Source organism: Sciurus vulgaris (assembly GCF_902686455.1).
Source record: "Sciurus vulgaris genome assembly, chromosome: 3".
Lineage (NCBI taxonomy): Eukaryota > Metazoa > Chordata > Mammalia > Rodentia > Sciuridae > Sciurus > Sciurus vulgaris.
The window spans coordinates 152,709,020-152,732,457 of NC_136463.1; positions in this window are offsets into that span (position 1 = coordinate 152,709,020).

The window sequence follows — 23,438 nt, forward strand, 5'->3', positions numbered from 1 at the left end:
CTCTCTTTTCCCTCTATACAGTCCCCCCTTCCTCCATTCTTGTCCCCCCCCCCCATTAAGTGTCATCATCCGCTTATCAGTGAGATCATTCCTCTTTTGGATTTTTGAGATTGGCTTATCTCACTTAACATGATATTCTCCAATTTCATCCATTTGCCTACAAATGCCATAATTTTATTATTCTTTATAGCTGAGTAATATTCCATTGTATATATATACCACAGTTTCTTTATCCATTCATCAATTGAAGGGCATCTAGGTTGGTGCCATAGTCTGGCTATTGTGAATTGAGCCGCTATGAACATTGATGTGGCTGTATCTCTGTAGTATGCTGATTTTAAGTCCTTTGGGTATAGGCTGAGGAGTGGGATAGCTGGGTCAAATGATAGGTCCATTCCAAGTTTTCTAAGGAATCTCCACACTGCTTTCCAGAGTGGCTGCATTAATTTGCAGTCCCACTAGCAATGTATGAGTGTACCTTTTTCCCCACATCCTCTCCAACACCTATTGTTGCTTGTATTCCTGATAATTGCCGTTCTAATTGGGGTGAGATGGAATCTTAGTGTAGTTTTGATTTGCATTTCTCTTATTACTAAAGATGTTGAACATTTTTTCATATATCTGTTGATTGCTTGTACATCTTCTTCTGTGAAGTGTCTGTTCATTTCCTTAGCCCATTTGTTGATTGGATTATTTGTATTCTTGGTGTAGAGTTTTTTGAGTTCTTTATATATTCTGGTAATTAGTGCTCTATCTAAAGTATGAGTGGCAAAGATATTCTCCCACTCTGTAGGCTCTCTCTTCACATTGCTGATAGTTTCCTTTGCTGAGAGAAAGCTTTTTAGTTTGAATCTATCCCATTTATTGATTCTTGCTTTTATTTCTTGTGCTATGGGAGTCCTGTTAAGGAAGTCTGATCCTAAGTCAACAAGGTGAAGATGTGGACCTACTTTTTCTTCTATAAGATGCAGGGTCTCTGGTCTGATTTCAAGGTCCTTGATCCATTGTGAGTTGAGTTTTGTACAGGGTGAGTGATAGGGGTTTAGTTTCATTCTGTTGCATATGGATTTCCAGTTTTCCCAGCACCATTTGTTGAAGAGGCTATCTTTTCTCCATTGCATATTTTGGCACCTTTGTCTAGTATGAGAAAATTGTATTTATTTGGGTTTTTGTCCATGTCCTCTATTCTGTACCATTGATCTACCTGTCTATTTTGGTGCCAATACCATGCTGTTTTTGTTACTATTTTTTTGAAATGAAAAAACATATACATAAAACAAATATGCAAAGTAGAAGACCAAATGAGTGGGCTAAAATATGATTTACCTGTGTCATTTAATAATCATTGATTTTCTAATTTATGTAAGGTTACAGAATATCTCTAGATATGCATACCTGTTTTTGTTTTTGCCTACCCAGAATCCCTTTCCCTTTCTGTGGGGAAGTAGCCATTTGATTTTCTTTTGAGAAACATCTGTCGCCTGCTGAAGATTTAGTGGGATTTTCAATCAATAATATCTCCCTTTCCTTTGCCAAGACTCAATCCACAACAGACTCTTTCTGGAATTTGAATGTTAGGTCAGGAACTGAAGGATTGGTTCTAATTCATTTCTTCCATGCCACCCTTGATAGAGTTATCTATTAGATTCTGCTACCAAGAACCTCAGAGCTGCCCTGATTATTGTCCTTTTTGAGCTTGGATTCCTTAATCTCTTTTATTCAGTTTCCTGAGTTACTGAACTTCAGTTAAATAAATTCTGTTTTTTGTTGTTGTTGTTGTTGTTGTTGTTTTGCTAAAACAAACCAGACTCAGATTCTGTTGCCTGCCACCAAAGAACTCTGACAGATACAGCTTCTATACAAATGGTCTGAATTTAGATTTTCTATAAATATTTGATAAATTAATAAAAAATCTTTGTATGCATACTCTGCTCAAATAAAATTGACTTCCTCCACCAATAATACTAAGTCTCTGGTTATTGTAATATTTCATCATAAAGAACAAGGTATTTTCCATGACTTCATGTAGAGGGATGGAAAGGGAGTAACAAGCATGTTTCTTTATTTCTAGAGCATCTAATTTTAAAGAGGAACAGGACATACATAAATCAAAACTTATGTAGTTTCTTCCCTATTTTTGTTTGTTCCATTAGAACAAGTGCTACTGTGTTATAAAGACTGAAAAAATGAAGGCACAATATTACACCTGCCTTGACATCTAAAGAAAACAAATCCCATCCTTCCATGTGCACCAAGGGACACTTCACCCTCTTGATTCTACAAAGCCTGCCTCCCACTGCCCCTGGCTGAATGACTCTGCTTCCTAGTACAACCACCATGTGGCCATGTGTGTGCTTTTCTGGGCCAAGAGTAGATAGGACTAATAAACTGCTATCTGCCTCTTGTATGTGGCATTAAGTGTATGGTGTGCCGCAGTTCCATGACCCTGAGGTGGGAATACCTTCTTCATGTGAGATGACCTCTACCACTAGAGGAACCCAAGGCATTCTCCTTCAGGAAGAAGGAAACATTCTCAGGTATAAGACCAGTCCACAACACAGGCATACTCATTTCCTTGTGCTTCCTTTCATTTAGGAAATAAGGCTACAAATTAGAGAAAAGTTCTAGTGGGAGATGCAAAAGCTCAAAGCTCTCTTCACTCTTGGTGGAGACCTGAGAGTGCTTCATTTGTAATAGGGCAATGAGATGACCAGGACCATCTCCAGCTCTCAAAGGCCAAGTGGGATCCAGGGCTCACAGAAGCTCACCCAACCTCACCAAGAAACCACATTGGTTTTGGGACCTAAACCAAGCTTGTAAGAAGAACTGTACCTGCTATAGTTCAGATCTTAAATGCACCCAAAGGCCATGTATTGGAGGCTTGGTCCTCAGCCCAGGTGTATTGGGAGGTGGTGGAACCACTAGCAGGTAGGGACTAGTGGGAGGCTTAGGACACCAGTAGGATGCCCTTGAAGGGGATTGTGTTACCTCAGTCTTTCCTACTTTTTTTTTTTTTTTTTTGCTTCTTGCTCTTTTTCTTTGCTTACCATAATGTAAGCAACTTATTCTCTATGCACTCCTACCATGATGTACTGCCTCACTACAGGCCCCAAAGCCACATGTCAATCAAACGTGGACCTAAAATAAGTCTTTCATCTTTATAAATTGACCATCTCAAGTATTCATTACAGTAATAGTAAGTTGACTAATACTGAAAATTGATACCAAGAAGGAATTTTTTTCTGTGATTTTATCTGAAAAAATGAGCAGAAGACTTTGGAATTGGTTTGCAGGAAGAATTTGGAAAAAGTCTAAGGAGCAGGGTAGAGAAAGCCTAGGAATACTGTACACTGAACTTAAAGGGTGATTCTGGTAGGGACTCAGAAGACCAGGATGCTAATAAAGGGTTACCTGTACTTGTCTATATCTCAGGTAAGGATTTCAGGTTTCAGGATCTAGGTCACATTTTTGTTGATCATGACAAACTTGTGCCATTTACAAATACACCAAAATAGTGACTATAGAGGCAGTTGGTTGACTGATTTCTGTTTCCCATTATTTTCTCTACTTTCCACATTACCAAGGCGAGTGACACTTTATTTTATGTCTGATGCTAAGGTGCATATGAGGCATCAGCTCCCTCTCTGTCTCTCTCTGAATATTTTTTAATTTCAGTAAGAAGTGTCTTCTGAGATACTTCTTTTGCAGTCCAATTTATCTCATCGTGGCTGAAAAATGGAATTTGGAGTGTGAAGATGTGTTAGAATCCTGGTTCGGTTTCTTACTAAATCTTGAAATTGTGGGGAGGCTTTCTCTGACTGCTGGTTTCCTCTTGTGTAAGTTGGGGATTATATGCCTTCCTGGGAAAGCTGCAGTGAACACTTAATGAGATCCTGTATATCCAGCCTTGGTACACTGCTTGGTGCTTAGTAGGTCCTCAGTTTGTGCTAATTTTCACACCATCTATCCTTCAATTTGCAAAGGTGTTCCTCATCCATCAAAGATTACTGGATGTAAGAAAAGGCAACAAGACTGGACTTTTATGGAAAGGGAGACCCAAAGAAGAAGATAGGAATGTGCCCTTTTGTCTCCTAGAGGTATCGGTGAAGTGAATTACAGCATAAAAGAATAGGACTCACACAGACTTGTCAGCTGTCATAGGGATTGTGGTTCTAGCCTCCTTGCGGAACCCCAAAGCTCCTCCCTGACCTACTGCCCTCTCTGAGATTCCCCACATCTGCTCTTTCCTTGAAACCCCTCCTCTCAATTTTCTATCAAATTATAAAGGGTGTGAAGAATTTATTGAGACTGGATTAGGTGACTGATAATAATTTACAATGTAATCCCCTCCCAAGGAGAATGGTACTTAACAAGGTCCTGTGTCTTGTTCCCCTGTCCACCCCTCCCCCGCAAAAAGATTTTTTAATGGTAAAATTGAATGAAGGACTGAGCATATGGTTTAGAACTTAGACATGTCTATAATTAGACATGCCCCACTTGTATCCTGGATCCATCATCAAACACTGTGAAATCTTAGGCAAGTTTCTTCTCCTTTCTAGGCTTCAGTTTCCTTATCTGTAAAAAAAGAGATAATAATTTCTACCTATAGGATTATCAGGATTATCACAAAGAATCAATGATATAAGCCCCATAGAGCATTTAGCTGCCTACTGACACTCACTTGATAAATGTTATTGTCACTATTGTTTTCAACATTTATTGAAATACCATGTCATTGGCACTGATCAATTCTGTTCAGATGTAGAGCAATTCAGCATTCAGGAGAGGAGGACTCATTTCATGTGAACTAGGTATTGAAAGTGGCATATGCAGGTCATCTGGGTTCTCGCCTGCCCTGAACTGAATTCACAGCTCTCACAATAGACCAGAGCATTTCTTATCTTTTCCATAAACAGTGGAGAAGCCCCACTTTCACTGTTGAGTGGTTTAATTTCATGATAAAATATTTTACCTATTTAGAATATTGTTAATTGAGCAGCTTCTCTATCTTCCAAAAAGTACGATTTTGGATCTATGAAATTAGATTTGTTTTTGTTTTTTTGTTTTGCTTTTTAACCAGAAGTTTAAGTTGCTAAGTCTTTTCATCTCCTTTTCCTTAAACAAACATTGACAAAAAATAAACAGTGAGTGTCTACTTAAATAAAATGAAACAGTCAGAACAGTCAAAAGAGAATATAATGAAGCTCAAGGTTTGATAGTTCTTGGTTTCCAGTTTTGTTTTTTCAAGTTTTAGCCAGCTGGATGTTGGGGATGCTAAATTTGCCCTTTGTGAATGAATAGACACATGAGGAGGCCTTGCATTTGCCAGGCATTTCACTTCGGTGAAAGAAGAGAGTGTTGGTAATTCCTCCTTTAGAGAAACGTTTTTCTGGGACAGCTGTTTTCCAGCTTATGGAAAGAAAGAATTTCTGGCTGCTAGTTAGCCTCAGCTGAGGGGTTTGCAGACTTCCTGCTCTTCCCCAGTTGCTGTTAATGCATTCCTGATTGTCTGCGGTCACTGGACTGTTCTCTTCATTAAGAGAACAGACAAAGGGATCAATTTCCAAAATCTTAGGCATATGAATGTGCTCAGAATTTGGATGTTTTAGACAGGAGTTCCCAAACTGTAGTTTAAAAAAAAAAAAAAAAAAAAAAAAAAAGCCTGGAGACCAAACAGCTGGATAAACCTTACAGGTAGCAGGTAATTTGTTTCCAGGTATGAAGAAATCTTCTCTTCTAAGAGGGCTGCCTTAAATAAGCAAACCTTAACTGAGAAAGAATTTCAGTTTCAAAGTTTATATTCAGAGCAACTCTGGTGAATCATTATCTGGTGACGATTCCAGTTTCTTCATCTCTATCATGAGTTCAGTTGTTCAAGTCAGACTCATGGGATAATTGTGAGAACTGGATGAGATGTATGATTTCATATTATGCTTAAAATTTGGAGATTAAAGAAAATTCTGGCAGTTATCCCAGGGAAACAAAAATTTACACTCACACATAACAGTTTTATTTGTAATAGCCAGACATAGAAAGAACCCAAATATTCTTCAGCTAGTGAATAGATAAACAAACTGGTACATTTGTAAGTGAACTTCTACTCAGTAATAAGGAGGATTTGATGCATGCAGCTTGAATGCACCACAGTGTACCATGCGGAGCTTTAAAAAAATCTAACTCCAGAAGTTTACAGACTGTATGAGTCTTATGCAAATAATTCATGCTCTTCATAGAAGCTTTTTTAAAATAAAATAAGCAAAAGATAAAAACCAAAGGACCCAACTAATATCTAATGTGAATTTGAAACACAAACCTGTCACTCAAATCCCAGAACTGTCTGCTATTAATTTGGGACTTTTAGCAGAAAACTTGCCAAGCTAGAATATGGTTTTTTTTAAATATAGGATTCAACTTGAAGTCAATAATGACTTGCCTTTCCCCTTTTCTTGTACTTCCTATCTCAAAGAAGTGACTAAGAGGCAGAATTTCATGCAGCCAAATATTCTTATAGCATAACTGGATGACAATATGAGCAATTAGACAATAATTCCAAATTTTATTGATTGGGGAAATGTACAATAAATCAGAAAATTCAGCTGAGATCTTCAGGAAAGTAATGCTCCAACTCTGGGCTTCAGTTTTCTCCATGGTAAAGGACAGCTGTTGGACTTAAGGAAGGTCATCAAATGATGATAGTTCTATGAGGGAGTCATATGTTATAGCTATAAAAAAAGGTTGAAGACTATTAAAGATTCATATGAGGTAATCATTCCTTAATAAGTTCTAAGACTGTAACATTAGGCCATTAGAAAAGTATCTGACAAGCAACTGTTAGGTTTCCAAAATAGTTACTAGTATTTACATTAAAGGCAATCAAACATGTATCCAAAACCCATTGTTGCTGTGTGAACGTGCAGGGACAGAAATAATGGTACATAGTCTTGGTTTAAGGACAAATCATCACTCTGTGATAATGAGGTTGGGTTAAAGCTAATTAATGCTGGATATATTTGGAAACTTAAACAGGTGTTTTAGTAAAGGCTCATCTATGGTAAAACTCTGATCTCCAAGGAAAGCAAAGCGAGGATTGGGCTTCCTGTTTTCCGAATGGCTACTGGGGATGCTCCACATGGTTCTATAGGCATGTATGCATAAGTTATTACTGGTAGGTGCAATTTTAACATTCACCTAGCCTTTAGGTGAATATTCACCTGATTTCCAAAGCTGGTGAAGTGGGCAGACATGATAAATTTACAGACTTTGTTTACCCTAGTTTATAACTTAAGGTCTACATCAACAGACCTGAAAACTGGCTCTAAACCCTCCTTCTCTTAACCCTACCCCCTGTCTATAGGCCTTCAAGAAAGGAAGAGCACTTTCAGGCAGGAGCCTCTCACCCAAGCTTATCTTACCCTCCAGTTAGCTACCTGAGGAGGAAGAAAACTGGAGAGAACCCAGGAGAAAGAATTTAACTCCATTTTCTCCTTTTGAAATTTCTGTTCTCTTAACACAGAAGACCCTGTATGTCTTCTTAAAAATTCTTTTCTCCTTTATCCAAGGACAGGGTGTATGGGAGAAGGGAAGTGGATCATTAACATGCCCTAGAGTTCTTGCACTTGATCAAGAGTGTGCAAGGAACAGAGCCATTCTATCACTCTCTCCTTGTTAATATCTCAACACTGAGGCAGGTTCTTCATGAGAGTCTGAAGTTCACTGGTTCTTTATTGGATGGGATTGAAGTGTCTATGGCTCACACTCCATGGCTCACTTGTTTTTCTTCTCTTGGACTTGCCTGACTTCAGCCAGAGCTGCTTCATATAGCCTGATCTCTAGCTGCTTTACGTCTTCAGCTTCTGAAAAAGTCTCTATTTCTCCAGCTGGTTAGCCTCACGGGTGGGTAATGTTCAAATTGAAATAAGAGTAGAATCTCTGCATGTTACTCAAACCAACTTTGTCAGTATATACTGTACTTTGTTCTTCATTCGACTCCTTAAGTCTATTTGTGAATTGGTTAGAATTGATAAATAAGGAGTAGTTAGTTGCTGTCAACTTCCAACATTAAAGTAGAAACAGCAATGCCCACTGAATAAGAAGTGTGATAAACAATCCTTGAAAGAGAAGGGAATGAGCCAGCCCAATTATCGAGATAAAATAAATTTGACTGAAAAAGAAAGAAAGGAGAACATATACACACTGCATAGTAGTTAAATTTCAGAACTACATGTATATGGAATGCCAAGTTTGGGCATATTTGGGAAAAAATTGGAGGAGCTATCATTTATTTGAATCTATTTAAATGACTTTGAGGAATTTTTTCACTCTAGGGAAAAAAAAAAAGGAGTCAAAACTCTATACTCTGAACCAAGTTATTAGTTCTTAAACACGGAGGAGAAAGGCAATTCTGAACATAGAAGAATGTTTACCTCTTGGATTTGTCTCTTAAAAACACGTCTGATTTACGAGACCTCCTGTGTGGGATTTTACTTTGAAACAGTTCAGAATGGACAATACGACCTGTGATATGTTGACTAATTTTGACCCGTAACTAAGGGTTTGTGGATTAGTTGGTTAGCACTTGAAATTACCTAATTTTCAATCTGCACTCCAGAAAGGGCTAAGAAAGTATTTCAAATGACCTTATCAAAATCTAGCCAAGTATGTGTCTTGAACACCACTAATTTCACTACGGAAAAATTATTTATAGTGTCTTTTTTTGCCAATTAACAAAGTCACATTGCTCTAAAGGCCCTCTAAAAGAGTCTTGTACAAAAAGAGAGACATTTTCCTCCACTTCCCAAAAGAAGTCTTGGGTAAAGTTGCCCTTGACTAAATACTGGAAGCCTGAGATTTGCTGAATTGGGGAGAGGAACTGCAGAGTGTTTAGATGGATGGTATGGCCAAAATGGTGGTGATGTCCACCCTGGGCTCCCAGGAGAAGAGACAGAAATAACAGAGTCCTGAGGAAGTGTTGGCAGGTCCAGAAGGCTTAGGAGAACATGGCAGTATAGAAGGGAGGGAGGACAGAGCAAGAAGAGAGACTAAAAATATGAGAAGTCCCTAGAGTTCTAATGAGAACACTCAAAAACCTGCAAACATGAGTTTCATCAGTATGAGAATTTGGATATAAAAGCACTTAGCATAGAAATCTTGCAAAGGATCTTTCAAAGGGTACTTCCAGTTCCACACTTGACCTAGCCAAAAACAGTTGTCTTGGCTCCTTAAAAAGATTAGATAGTGACTGATAGAGACAGACTGTCACAGATACATGAAGTTCCTGTGAAGCACATGGCTACTACAACTGAAGAGGTGTGCAGCTGTGACCTCAGGGGTCTTGCAAATGACTCCAGATCTGGCCTGGAGTACCCACCTAAATTCAAAGCAGTGATTTTCATTTGGGAGGCAGATGGGTGGAAACAGTAAACACTGGAACCACCTGGAGAATATTTCCTAAACACAATTTCCTTGGGGACCACTGTGAATCTATTGAATCAGAACTTTTGGTAATGAGATTGAGAATGAGTGTGGGACCCCAGATAATTCTAATATGCCCAGCCTGCCCCTTCCTTACTCTAGTGGAGAACTAGTTTTATTTATAACATGCTGATCTCCAAGGACAGGGAGCTGCAAAAGAAGAAGGAGAAAATGGATTCACAAGAAAAAGTTCAAACTATGTCAACAAAGGGAGAATATTTATTTTACAAACACAATCTCCAAAAAGTGTCTTCCTATACAAATACATGGTGTATGTGTGTGTGTGTGTGTGTGTGTGTGTGTATCAGAATTTTCTTTCTCTCCTTTTTTTTTTTCTTTTGGATGTAATATATTAGTGAACTAATATGTCTATTCACTTGCCCATATTTTCTCATTAGTCCTGAAATTCAACTACATACTATTATGTCAAATTTAAGGACAAAGGGACAGACATAGAAGGGTGAATAAAGTGTTAAGGTGCACACAGTCAGTAAGTGGTTGAATTGGGCTTCAAATAAATCTGTCTCATCTTTATTATTCTGTTGTATAAATATGAAAATGAAATGAACATTCCAGAGAAAAGAGGGAAAAGAACAGATTATTGAAATTAAAACAATATCTACAATATCTAGAGACTATCCAAGGAAACATCTCCAAAATTAGGAGGAAAATGGAGGGTCAGTAAGTTTGTGGGAGAGGTGGAATACTTGCTCATGTTAATGAGGAATGGGGTATAAGGCCAAGGGCACAGGTAACAAGAAGGTACAAGGAGAGGGGCACTCCCTCCTCAGTAAGAAAGTGGGCGAGCAAAGCTGTGGATGTTGCTAAGCCTAAAGCAGAGGGAGACCCAGATGGCCTAAATTTAAGTCTGAGAGTCACTACTTTCTCAACAAAGTAGACCATGAAGGAAATGAGGAGAGGGAAGTTCTGGGAGGAGAAGTAATTACTTTGAGCTTCCACAATAGTGAGTGGCAGATCCAGGCAGCATACTGAGGTCTGTCTCAGTCTAAAGTCCCTGCTCTTTCTCTGACTCAAGCAATAGCATTCACTGTCTTTTCTTTGTGTGGTATTGTCTAATAAAACCCTGATATTATGCCTTTCTAGTTAAGTGCCCTCCTTGAGAAGTAATTTTTGTCACAATTAATTTGATGGATGCTGGGAGACACGACAGCTTTTTACATTAAACTAAATTGTTTCCACTTCTCTGCAGTCATCTCTTTGCTTCCAAACTGCATGTCCCAGAGTCCCTGATTGGTTAGAATCTGTGATCTTTGTTGCCCAATGTGAACTTTAATTTGGGAGAAATTCCTCACTTTCTTGGAAACTCTGTAAAATTACTATCAATTTTTGCTCTTTCCCTCCTCCCCCTCAATTATCTTTCTAAAAAGAAGTTTGTCTTTCTCCCTCTCTCTCCCTCTTTCTCTCTGTCTCTCTCCCTCTCCCTCTCCCCCAACCCTCTCTGTTCTGGGGTTTGGGGCTGCTGTTTGATTCTGAAATAACACAATAAGGAAAATAAATTTTCTCTCCCTATTAACATAAGCCTTCTCTAAGCAAAGCATAGAGCACAGGCCCCCTAACTTGGGCTAGCACATATTCATATTCCCAGAGAATCCACTGGACTTCTGAATGTTGAATCCCTGTTGCCTGCCCGAGTCTCCTCCACATACCATCTGTGTGACAATAACACTGCTTTTCCTGTTAAAATAGAAGCCCTATTCAAAATACCCCAAAGAAAGAGCCCACAGATGTTCAGGAAAACACACAATGATCCTAGCCTGATTAATTTAATACCCTTTGGAGACACTCTAGATCACTAGGCTGCTGCTTTATTCTGGAAGCTTCCATCATTGTAGCCCCTGTGCTGTTTCATTTTGATTCTACTCAGGGCAAGGCAGAAAATACCCTAGATATATGAACAAAAGAGTTGAACCAAATATTATTGCCTCCTTGATAAGAGTATCAGTGCTTAGGAAAGAAGCCTTCAGTAGCAAAGTGGAAATGATACGTGAAAGGACAACTCACATAGGGAATTCATAAACCATTTCACATCTGCCAAGTGACTTTACATATTTGTGATTTTTAAAAGTGATTATGACTTTTTAACTGTCCATGGCATATAATTATCTAGAAATTATCTAGAAAAATAAACCTTCCTACTTTAGCTCCCAATAAACAGAACAGAGGTATGTATCTAAAATTCAACAAAAATACTGAATTGTGTATTTGTTTTGTTACTTCATCGGGTAAATGTGTCTGTCTATAAAAGGGATTGATAAATATTTTCAGTAAAATTTCAAAGATAAATACTTTAGACTTTTCAGACCATTTATTTTTATTGCAACTGGTAAATTCTGCTATTGTAACATGAAAACATATGCAAATGAATGAGCATGACTGTGTTCCAATAAAACTTTATTTACAAAAACAGGCAGTGGGCCAGATTTAATCTATGGGCTGCAGTTTGCTAACCCTTAATGTAGAGCATTTTGAGCATCAGCTACATAAGGACAAATGAAACCACTAATATACAAAGTTTGCTAATGACTGATAGGAAAAATAGTTACCCTTGTTGAAAACATACTATGTGATAGACATTGTGTGTACAAACATTGTCCTAATCAGATGGGTATTAGATCCCTGTTTTGAGATTGAGAAACTAGGCTCAGAAAGCTTAAGTAACTTACTCAAGATCACATAACCAAGTAGTGGAGTCCTGTAACCTGTACTTATATTGGTGGATCTATGGCATAATTGTTAGCTGACCTAAGTTGTATTGGTGTTGTGTCATTTATGAAGTGCTTGGGCTCAGGATTCCAGGAACTATTTCTGTGATTTCATTTAAGAGCTGAGATGCTAAGCAGTCTTATGGCAAGAATGGTAACTAGTGTCCTTATGTTTTCCCCAGAACTGTACAAGGAAGTACTAGGTGTGGATGGGCTCAGGTACCTAGTGCCTTTGTTCAGATCTCAGTCCTGCTATTTGCTACTGTATCTGGACATGTGGGCAAATGTCTCTGCACTTCAGTTTCCTCATCTGATCCTAGCACCCAAAAGATGCATATTGTTGTGCATATTAAAGGAGTTGAAACTGAAATGTTTAGAATAGCGTATGATAAGTATTGTTATCTTAACACCAAAGAGAGGTCATGGCAAAAAGAAGCTGCTTATATAGGTAGATGACTGACGAGACCTGTAATCAATAGGAAAGCTGAAGGAAGACAAAGAGTAGTAGAGTATACATGTGTGGTAAGGACAGGGGTTTTTAAATGACATCATGCAAGTAATGATATACATGCCAAGTGAAGAAAAAATGACAATTCATTACCCCACTTAACCCTTTGCATTTTGGGTGCAATTCTTTCCATTTTACATCTATTTCTCTTTCCTTCTGTGTGTTCTAGAAATGCTTCATATGTTTTCAGTCTTCTTTTAATACTGAAATAATAATCATTTGTACTCCACTTAAGGTGAATGGAAGAGGGTCAGCCACTTCTTAAATATGTCCGAGATCCCTAGGGGAAGGACTGAAAGTCTTGCCAGCCCATCCTGTCTACTCTCCTCACCTCTTGCTTTGGGTTGCCCCATGCTTCTCTCTTAGCATCTTCTGTAAGTGCTTCTCTAGGTTTGTCACTCAGTTATGGCTGCTTTGATGCAGATTGTAGGAACCAGACCCTCCTCTTATCCCCCATAGTCCAGCACAAAATGTCATATTTAACGCCCTTTAAATACCAAGGGTCACACAAAGAATCTTCAGGGAAAAAGGAAACCGGTGACAGAGTATCCAGCCTTACTGTGCCCATAGCCACGTGTAACCCACTGTACGTCACTTTTCTGAAACCCTAACCAGTTGCTATTGCCAAGAAAAAAATATACCAGTAGACAGTACCAGTGTGGTGATGACACTGTAAGCCCTGTGGCAGGCAGGAGTTGTATCTATGTGGCTTAACACTGTCTCCTCCTCACTGTCACTGTGCTCTGACATGCAGTGGGGCTCTGTATTTGTCACTTGAAGGCATAAAGGAGCTAACACTGCCACAATGAAAGTGGACCTTGGGAATATTAAGCAGAACACTGTTTGCAACTGGATTTGGATTATTCCACTCATTCAGAACTTCCCCAAGGCCTAGGCTTTCCCTGTCCTCTCGCTCTAGCCCCAACACACACATTTCTGTTTTGTCCTGGAATTCAGAAATTGCTGCAGTTTTGAAAATAACATCTTTTTATCTCCAATATGTATTGAAGATAACATTTTAGATAATATTTTACATAGTCAAGATCAAGGTGCATCCTTTGATATGGATCCTAAACCCACTTCTCCTCTGCCTTAAAAAGATTTGTCAACAGAATTTTTTGTGATTGCATAATCATAAAGTGTGGCAGAGGTACATAATTTATTACATAATCATTCCCTCACTGTGTATTTTGCTCATATATATATATATATATATATATCTTTGTCCACTATTTATACTATTTCCTACACTTGATCTTAACCAAAAGACCAAGAAGTGATTATACTATTTCCTTAACATAGATTTCTGGGCATGAAATGACCATCTCAAAAATATATAACTATTTTTGTGGTCCTTGTAACTCTTGCCAAATTATTGTCCAGAAAGATTATCCATTTTTATTCTTATAAGATACAAATACATTCATTTCACCAAATTGTCCCTAGTATTATCATCATTAAAAAATCGCCATTAATCTGATAGATGCAAAATAAATTGTTACTGTTATTTTGCCTTACACTCCTTTGATTACTAGTGAGTTGAGAGAATTTTTTAGGAGCTAGGTTAGCAGTTATTGCTTCCAACATTAATAGGTTCCTCAACTATTAATATGGGTAAGCTTTCTGTATATAATTTCCTTTAAGACCAATACCCTGCTGTGGAACAGAAGGCCATGATGGATTACGCGGCCCAGTCTCTGCCATATGTTTGCTGCTTATTATTAAGCCCAACTACTGAGCAAAGAAAGACATAATTAGCCTTTTTGGGAATTATTTTAAGCCTTCAGCAGTAAAAGGCCTAAAGTTGATTTATTTCCCAGAATCTATTTGTATTCAATGCCTTTTAAAGTCTAGTCAGACTAAATGACCAGGCATGATTTCAACCTTCTATGACAGAGTTTCTGAATTCTAGGAGATGGTCTAAAATAATCGCCTTAGTGCTTTTGCCCATCTCTAAGATACCAGTTGAAGACAAAAGATTGAATCATTTGGAAGGAGACAGAAGCACTGGGGCACTAACAGAGACAGCATGAGTTGAATTTATTTCAAATTACCAGTGGTTGAAATTGAAGGACTGAGCTCTGGGCTGAGGGAGCTGGAGCTCAGCTGAGGGCGGAACTCAGCCTGTGCTGCTAAGGTGGGAATTAGGAGAACACGCTCTCTGTAATACAGATGCATGTTCTTTCATGGCACCGACTTAATCAAGAAAGTTGCTTCTGCCAGTGATTAGAAGGCGAGCCTTGGATCTGTGCTTGCCAAACAAAACCGAGTTGTCTGATTCGAAAGCCATCCTGCCCATTATTGTGCTTCCCAAGACTTTATTGTTTTACAATGATAGGAACGGATTTTTACCCCCAGAGCACTTGGAAACACATCATAATTCCCATCCTTACTCTCCACCCAAATTGTTGTCTAGATGGTTTTGCTCATTTGTGCCGTTATTCATCGATGGCACATTTGGAAACAAAATCCTGAGGTTGTCATGGGTCTGCATGTATTTACATAGTTCTCAAATGCCAAAATGATAAACAGTGTGCAGATGTTCCACAGGACAGTAACCCAGTCTGCCTTTGGCAGTTTCACACACAAGCGACTAAACACATCAGTTCTGGAAATAGACGCAGCAGCATGAGCTCACTGACTTTATGCAAAAGTCAAGGGCCACGATTAATTAAAACCAGAAGCTTATTACTTTTAAAGATAACAATCATAACAATTTTAAAATGTTCCTCCTTCTTGCAACCCCAGCCTGTTGGGGGAAGCCAGAGAGTAAGAATATAAAAAGAGCCTGATAGAAGTCTATAACCAGTGTCCCTGCCTATTTATTTATATGCTCATGCAAATATTTATTAGTCAGAGGTACTATGTATGGAATGAATACTGAATGACTGTACAAATGAATGAATGATTGGAATACTGTTTTTACTTCTGCGTTGATCTAGTTTAGAATGCAGCATGCCATAAGCAGCAGTGCTGGCTAGCTCCCATGCTCCGGGTCTTTATTCATTAGGTGCTTAGCCCTGTGTTGAATATTCCCCATACCTCGTCTCAAGCATTCTTCAATGATGGCACTGAAGTATGAAGTAGATGTTTTATTTCTGCCTCTGAAATGTGAAGACCAAGGCTTAGAGAGGAAGATATAAAGTGACAGGACCAGAATACAAACAGAAGTCTGCTGGATTCCAAGTTGTGTTCTTAACCCACCCCTGAGATTGCTGTTTGTTTAACAACAGCTCACATCCCATGAGAGGTCGCCATCTTTTTGTGCTCTTAATTACAATTTCCCTGGCCACTAAATCTGCTGATACTAGATTTGGAAGGACCCTGAAAGATCACTCATTGTGCAGGTGTGGAATCAGTTTCCACTCCATGTTGGTAGTCATTTGGCTCACCTGTGGAAGCAATATAATGGCCACTAGTGAGCTGGAACTTATCAGCTAATTCTTGACCCACGACTTTCCTCCCCTCATTGTGTGAATGATATGATCACAACAGGAATCAATAAACTAAAATAATAAATCTTGATCTTTACCTAGTTTCTAAAAATCACTTAAACTGACACCACATCAGAATTATCCTTGTGTATATAATTCCAACAATAACAGTAAACATTAAGAGGACAGATGTATGAGAAGTACTTTCACTGGAAAATATCATTAAAGTGGTGAGAACATGATAAACTTGCTAACTGCATGATGTCTTCAGAATATTTCAATATGGCATTTTAAAAAATTGACATGTGTGCTGCCTATAGGTTCTTGATAGTGCAAGAAGCTGATGATATGCCTCTGGTTAACATTTAAAGCAGGAGTGAAACTTGAGATATCAATCACCAATTGCTGCTGAATTATCACTCTGAACCATTTAAATGGGTATTCTTTCCATCTCCTCAGCCCTACCTTATGAAGGAAGCCCTCAGCATCCTTTAGTAGGACTGATGCTTCTGTTCCCCCAGCAAGCTGAATCCCTCTGGACCTGCTTCTTGAGGTTTCTCCTCCATGTTACCACCATGGTGAGTTGTTTAAAGCACAGATGGATAATGTTCTTTATTCTACTGAACACATTCGATGGCCCTTCAGATCATCACCCCTTTGCATTGCTTTCCCCAGTCCCATCTTCTTTCTCCTTAGGTTCCAAACATGTGGTCCCTACAGATTCATCACCTAGAAATGGCCATGCATGGAATTCAAGGGCAATTTTTTCAAAGTTAAAAATCACATGAGAGGGTTGGGCAGTACCTTCAGGCCATCCTTGAACTCTGATTCTCTTGCTCTGATAGAACACACAGCCCACTACCACCAAGATGGATTAAGCTCTAAAGTTCTATGAGCTTATGGAAGAGGCATGGTAGTCAAAAGAAAGGAAGGGAAGGGAAGGGAAGGGAAGGGAAGGGAAGGGAAGGGAAGGGAAGGGAAGGGAAGGGAAGGGAAGGGAAGGGAAGGGAAGGAAGGAAGGAAGGAAGGAAGGAAGGAAGGAAGGAAGGAAGGAAGGAAAGCTAAGAAGGAATTTCTTAACTAAGATTAAAAAATTACAATGAATGCCTTCCCCTGACATGGAGCTGCATTCCTGTGATGACAGTCCTTGTTGTCTAGCCACTGGTGTGAACAACATGGCAAAGAACACAAGGGCAATTTCTGAGAATACAATGTAGCAAACTGTGGTAGTTTTTTGTTTGTTGTTGTTGTTGGTGGTGGTGGTGGTTGCTTGCCCAGAAAGCTCTGCCACCTATGGTTGCAGGTTAAATACAAGGTAGAGTTTTATTTTCTAGGTCTGGCAATCCTACTCCCTATCCACGCTGCTATTTGTGATATTATCTCCTTGGCTAAAAGAATAAATATTGCCCAATTCCTATTCCAACAGAGACTGGTCCAAGTCGTGCACACACAGAGCCTATGAGGACCAGAGTCATTTCCCAGGATATAAGTATGACCTTCTGGCTATGGTTGCTAACATGGGGTTTCTGTCGGTTATACTTCTTGCTACAAGATAATAAGATCCCCCCCAAAGCAAACAAAAGTAGAATAGCAATAAATAAAATGAATGCAAAGAGCATGGTAGTTTTGAGCCCCCATTGGTTTTGGAGACCCTGATTCTCAGCTTGTACTTCCATGTGGTGTGCTCACCACTGAGGAACCAGCACTTTCCTTTTTACCCCATTTACCCAATTTGAGTGGGTTTCTATAACTTTTTCCTGAAAGAGCTCCTGAGTCATCTATATAGAATTCTGGTCCTGGGCTTTATCTTGCCCTTAAGTAACACATGTAGAACAGGGAGAGCCATACAGGGTGGAGGGGTACACAATTCACCCTTTCACTTTGCATATCTCAGAACACTTTGTGGCAAGAATTAGAGTCCAACCGCCTTTATTTCTGTTTTCGGATTGTCTTCTTTTTACTTTCCTACGTCATAAAAATCAAAGGCCTTATTTTATAGATGAAAAGTTGCAAATGAAAAGAAATTGCACAACGTGTCTTAGATCATATGGCTTAAACCCAGGTTTTGAATCAATTATTATGTATTGAGGTTATGGAAATTAATCTACTACAAGTCCAAGATAATAAAAAAAAATGAGAAAGGCAACTTTTATGTCCAAAAATCTAATGTAGTCAATAGGGAAATGTAAATGCTTATGTTGCTTTTATGATTATTGATTGTAGCAAATCACAAATTGGAAGGACTGATTGTCTCCTAGTGACTCTCTTGGCAATTATGTCTGTGATCATCTTTCTTCTGCAGTCAGATCCTATAGCTTTTGTAACTGAATTGGGAACATAACCCAGCCTGATCATTCATAGAACTCCATCTCTCTCATCACAGAGATGGGTCCAGAAATAGGTGGGTCATTGCCTGGTAGTTACCAAAGGATGGTAGATAATATGACTAAATTCATTTCATGAGATTTGCTTTTTCTTAGATACGATGGGGAGCACATTTCCCTGTCTGCTAATTTAATTGGGAGAATGTGTGTTGGAAACTGTACCGGGAGCTGGGGAGATAGCTCAGTTGGTAGAGTGCTTGCCTTGCAAGCATGAGGCCCTGGGTTCGATCCCCAGCATCGCCAAAAAGCCAATCTCAGCAATTTAGCAAGGCCATAAGTAATGAGGCCCTGTCTCAAAAAAAGTAAATAAATAAAAAGGTCCGGGGATGTGGCTCAGTAAGTGCCCCTGGGTAAAAAATAAAAGGTCTCCGGATGTGGTAAACTGACCCTGGATAAAATTCCCAGTACTCTAAATAAAAATAAATAAATAAATAAATAAATAAATAAATAAGAAGGGCTCAGGATGTAGCCCAGTGGTAGAGTGCTAGAGTGCCTCCAGGGTCAATTCCCTGTACTGCAAAACAAAACAAAAATGGAAACTACCTATTTCTACTACTAAATGGAAAAAAAAAATCTGTTTTCAGTTGGAGGGAAACACAAAGAAGCAGAAACAAGTGACCAACTTGGTTTATATGATTTTCACACCCTCAGATCTACCCATTTCTGAGCACAGAACCATCCCTTCCCTTTTTCTCTTTATTGGAAGTCTTGTTTTACCAAATTTATTTTGATGCAGATTTCTGACACTTAAAAGTAAAAGAGTAGTTTGATTTCATTTGTGACATTAGTTTCTTTGTTGGCTTCAGTCATTGAAAGTTGCCCACATGTAATTGTCTAACTTAACAACAATTTGGCAAGTGCCTCCCCCCCACCAAAAAAAAAAAAAAAACTAAGAATATTGTTAAATTCAATATGCATTTGGAAGAAAATTATACCAACAGCATGCAATATTAAACAATAAATTTTAGCTCTAGACTTAAATGGAAAAACAACTTAAGATAGAAGAAAATATATGATTTAGAATATAATCTGAGATAAGGGAAGGCCTTCAGAAGCAAATCTAAAACACAAAAACTGTTCAGCAAACTATTGACAGAATTGACTTAAAAATTTTAAAACCTTCAGAATATACAAATTGCTATTAAAAATTTTATTTTAGTGAGTTTTTTTTGCTGCTGTAACCAAAAGATTTGGTAAGAAAAATTAGAGGAGGAAAAGTTAATCTGGGGACCCATGATTTCAGAGATCTCATTCAATAGACTGCTGGCTGCTTTCCTGTGAGCTTGAAGTGAGGCAGGACATCATGGTGGAAGGGTGAAGCAGAAGAAATCAGCTCAGGACATCACATCAGGAAGCACAGAGCTCCTCAGTTCAATAAAGACAAAATATATACCCCAAAGGCAGGCCCCCAGGGAACACCTCCTCCAACCACACCCTACCTGTTTATAGTTACCACTCAGTTAATCCCTATCAGGGAATTAATTCACTAATTGGTTAAGGCTATCATAACAGTCATTTCACCTCCAAAACTTATTGCATTGTCTCACGCATGAGTTTTTTGGGGACAACTCACATCCAAACCATAACAAAATTCAAAGTAAAAATGACATTATGGAAGAATATGTTTGTAAAATTAATAATTTACAATGTGTTAATATCTACAAAATATAAAAAGTGCCCACAAGTCAATAAGCAAACATACCCCAGGAGAAAATTTGACAAGTTATAAGTAGGCAATTCCCAGAAGATGAAAGAGAAATGTCTGATTTAAATCTCTCAAGAAAAAAGGCAACTTCAATAGATGAATGGATAAAGAAACTGGTGTATTTACATGATGGAATATTACTCAGCCTTAAAGAAGAATGAAATTATGGTATGTGCAGGTAAATTGATGGAGCTAGAGTATATCATGCTAAGTGGAATAAGCCATCCCAAAAACCCAAAGGCCAAATATTTTCTCTCATATGTGGTTGTTGATCCATAATTGGGAGATTGGGCAGAGGGGAGGGAAGGGATGGGAGTGGTAAGAGGGGTGAAAGGATGGCAGAATGATATGGACATTATTACCCTATATTCATATATGATTGTATGAATGGGGTGACTGCACCATGTACAACCAGAGAAATGAAAAGTTGTGCTCCATTTGTGTACAATGAGTCAAAATGCATTTTGCTGTCATATATAACTAATGAGAACAAATTTTTAAAAAAAGAGACAAAGCAAGAGTTTTAGCATAAAATTGAAAAAACAATTCAGAAAACACAACCTTTTCTTTGAGAAATGCCCCTCTGCTTGCAATGCTCTTTCCCCCTTTGCTGGCCTAATGCACTGGTGAGTGTATCTTATCAGGCTCAAACAGAATCCACAGAAGTCCCTTTTGTGCCACCAATGTATCTTATGTGTGCATTTTATACAACCCTTAGGTCATGATATTCAGTATTTGGTGATAGATTTGCTCTCTTTCTCTAACTCAAGGCTGGATCCATCACTTTGTCTTAGTGACTAAGACTTACTCTTTTTAAGTCTCTATACTTTACCTAACATGTATTCATAGAATATACTTTCAATAAATGTTTGCAAGTGAATAACAAGTAAATTTTGGATTTTCATAGGAACTATTAGAATCAATACTTAGATTATATAGGAAAGTATTAAACTTCCAATTTCATTTTGAATGCAGATATTGACACATATGATCTTACTCATATGAGCAAGTGTACAAAAAGGGAAAATTCTGTGTATTCAGTTGTAAGATGCCATATTTGGTGTCATTGCTTGTGTATGTCAACTGGATTATTATTCCTAATGGGGTTACAAAAGGAAGCAATTGATTGATGTTAGTTGGTCAATGATTGATTCATTGGTTAGTTGAGAAAGTACTATCCTTCCTGGCTGTTGAATGAAAACCTCATCTCCTCATCATTTCCTGAGATCTGGAAAGCACCAGCATGAAAATTTGCAGGCTGGCTGTCAGTGGCTTCTGAGATGATCCAGCATCACCATTCACTGATGCCCAGTGAAGACTGTGCAGGAAAACCTCAGCCATTATGAGTCAAAAGCCATAAGGGGAGTCTGACTATGAATGTAAGTAAGTTTAGGAATGTCTTAGCCAAGTTCTTTCATTTGCACTTTCCTTTTTATACATGTATAACAGTGCTGTATATAAAATCTATGTTTCCATCTAAAAAGACTTTCTTAATAAATGTAAAATAAAAATTCTAAATAATGAGAACGCAAAAGCATTTCATCTTTGTTGTATAGTTGCACTTGTGTTTTTTTAATTTTTCTTCCCCAGTGGTATATTCAATAATGCTGCATCTTGCCATCACTGACATATTAAATGTAATGAAATATGGCAATAATAACACCTAATGAATGTTGAGGCCTTTTTTCCCCAAGGCACTATACGAAGCACTTTATATGCACTATGTCACTCAATTGCTATCACAGTTCTATAGGTAGGGTATGATAATTCTCATTTTACAGATAAGGAAACAGAGACTTAGGTTAATTACTGACAGATCCAGAATTTTCAAGTGAAACAGTGCCTGTGTTGGTAATCTCTATATGAAGGAAGCAGCAACAGTGATTTCTTAGGACACATACCTTATTTTAGTGATGTGGATTTGGGGAAAACTTTCAAGACTGTATAGCAATGTTCTTCAGTGTCTATCCTGTAGAACTAATGAGGAAGGCAAATAAATGTGAGTATGCTTTCATGTTTATTGATAAAAATATGAATGCCTATTATAAAACACCATGTCAAATGTTGTGAATGTATTTTGTACAATAGGAGGTGGGTTTGTGTAGTTATATATACACCAACCAGTAAAACTGTGACCAAGCACCTTCAGGTGTGACAGACTCAGACAAGTCACATTCCTGGAAGAGTGGCAGGACAAAGTTCATCCCTCTCAAACAGCGTTCCTAAACACAAGCTGCCATCTTACACTTCATTGCTAATTCTACATGTTTTACAGTCTACCTCAGCACTAGCTCACGGAATCAACTGAGCTATAAATAAGTCAACTTATAAGAGTCTTGTAGTAAAGTATAAAGTCAAATTCAAAACTGCTCCAAGTAAGAATCAGCTCCTGAACTATACAAATATGAACCATCTGGAATGAATCAGCAATTTTAGCTAAGAGTGAATTAACTCTTATGATTTCTTCTTGTCTCCAACCTTCTAACAGTTCTTTTAAACCCTGAAAATGGATGTGACTTTATTAGAAAATCATTTGGAAAACTGTTTTATTAGCCACAGAATATCTTCCCAGTTGGTAAAAAGTCAATACAGAAATAAGTTATAAGACTTCCCATAGGTGTTAGGAAAAGCTATTTGCTTTGACCCTTGCTTATGTAGTTTTCTATTTATGAACATCTTTGTCATTTGCACCAATGTTAGAATGAGAGCTTCATCTGAATATTACTTAGCTTGATGGTGTACACAAGTGGTGTAAAGGTATTATCCATCATGCTTTAAGGGAATATGGCTTACTTGCTCTCATTTCATCCTCTCTGCCTCTCCACCTGATACTACCCATTTTAAGGTGGAAATACAAGTTTGTATTTTTTCTCGTCAGTAGCCATCCTCAAGTGGAAGGTACAGTTAAGATTAGTGGTTGTAACCCAAAGGCAGGATTTTTAGTACTCTCTATTTCAAATTCTGTCAATGCTTAACCATTTGTGTCACCTACAGGTAGATATTTATCGCTCCTGCTATTCAGGAAGAAATGTTAGGTCTTGGCCCTGGGCCTTTCGAAACAATGGCCAGTGGGGTTTTGCGTCAGAGGGCATGGGAGGGACAGTGCTCAATGGCTTTCCTGGTACATTTGTCCTTAGTGGACATACAACTCTGGGGGTGGATTTTCTGGCATTTGTTCCCCTCCTTCCATCTCTCTCTTTCTCTCCCTCTCTC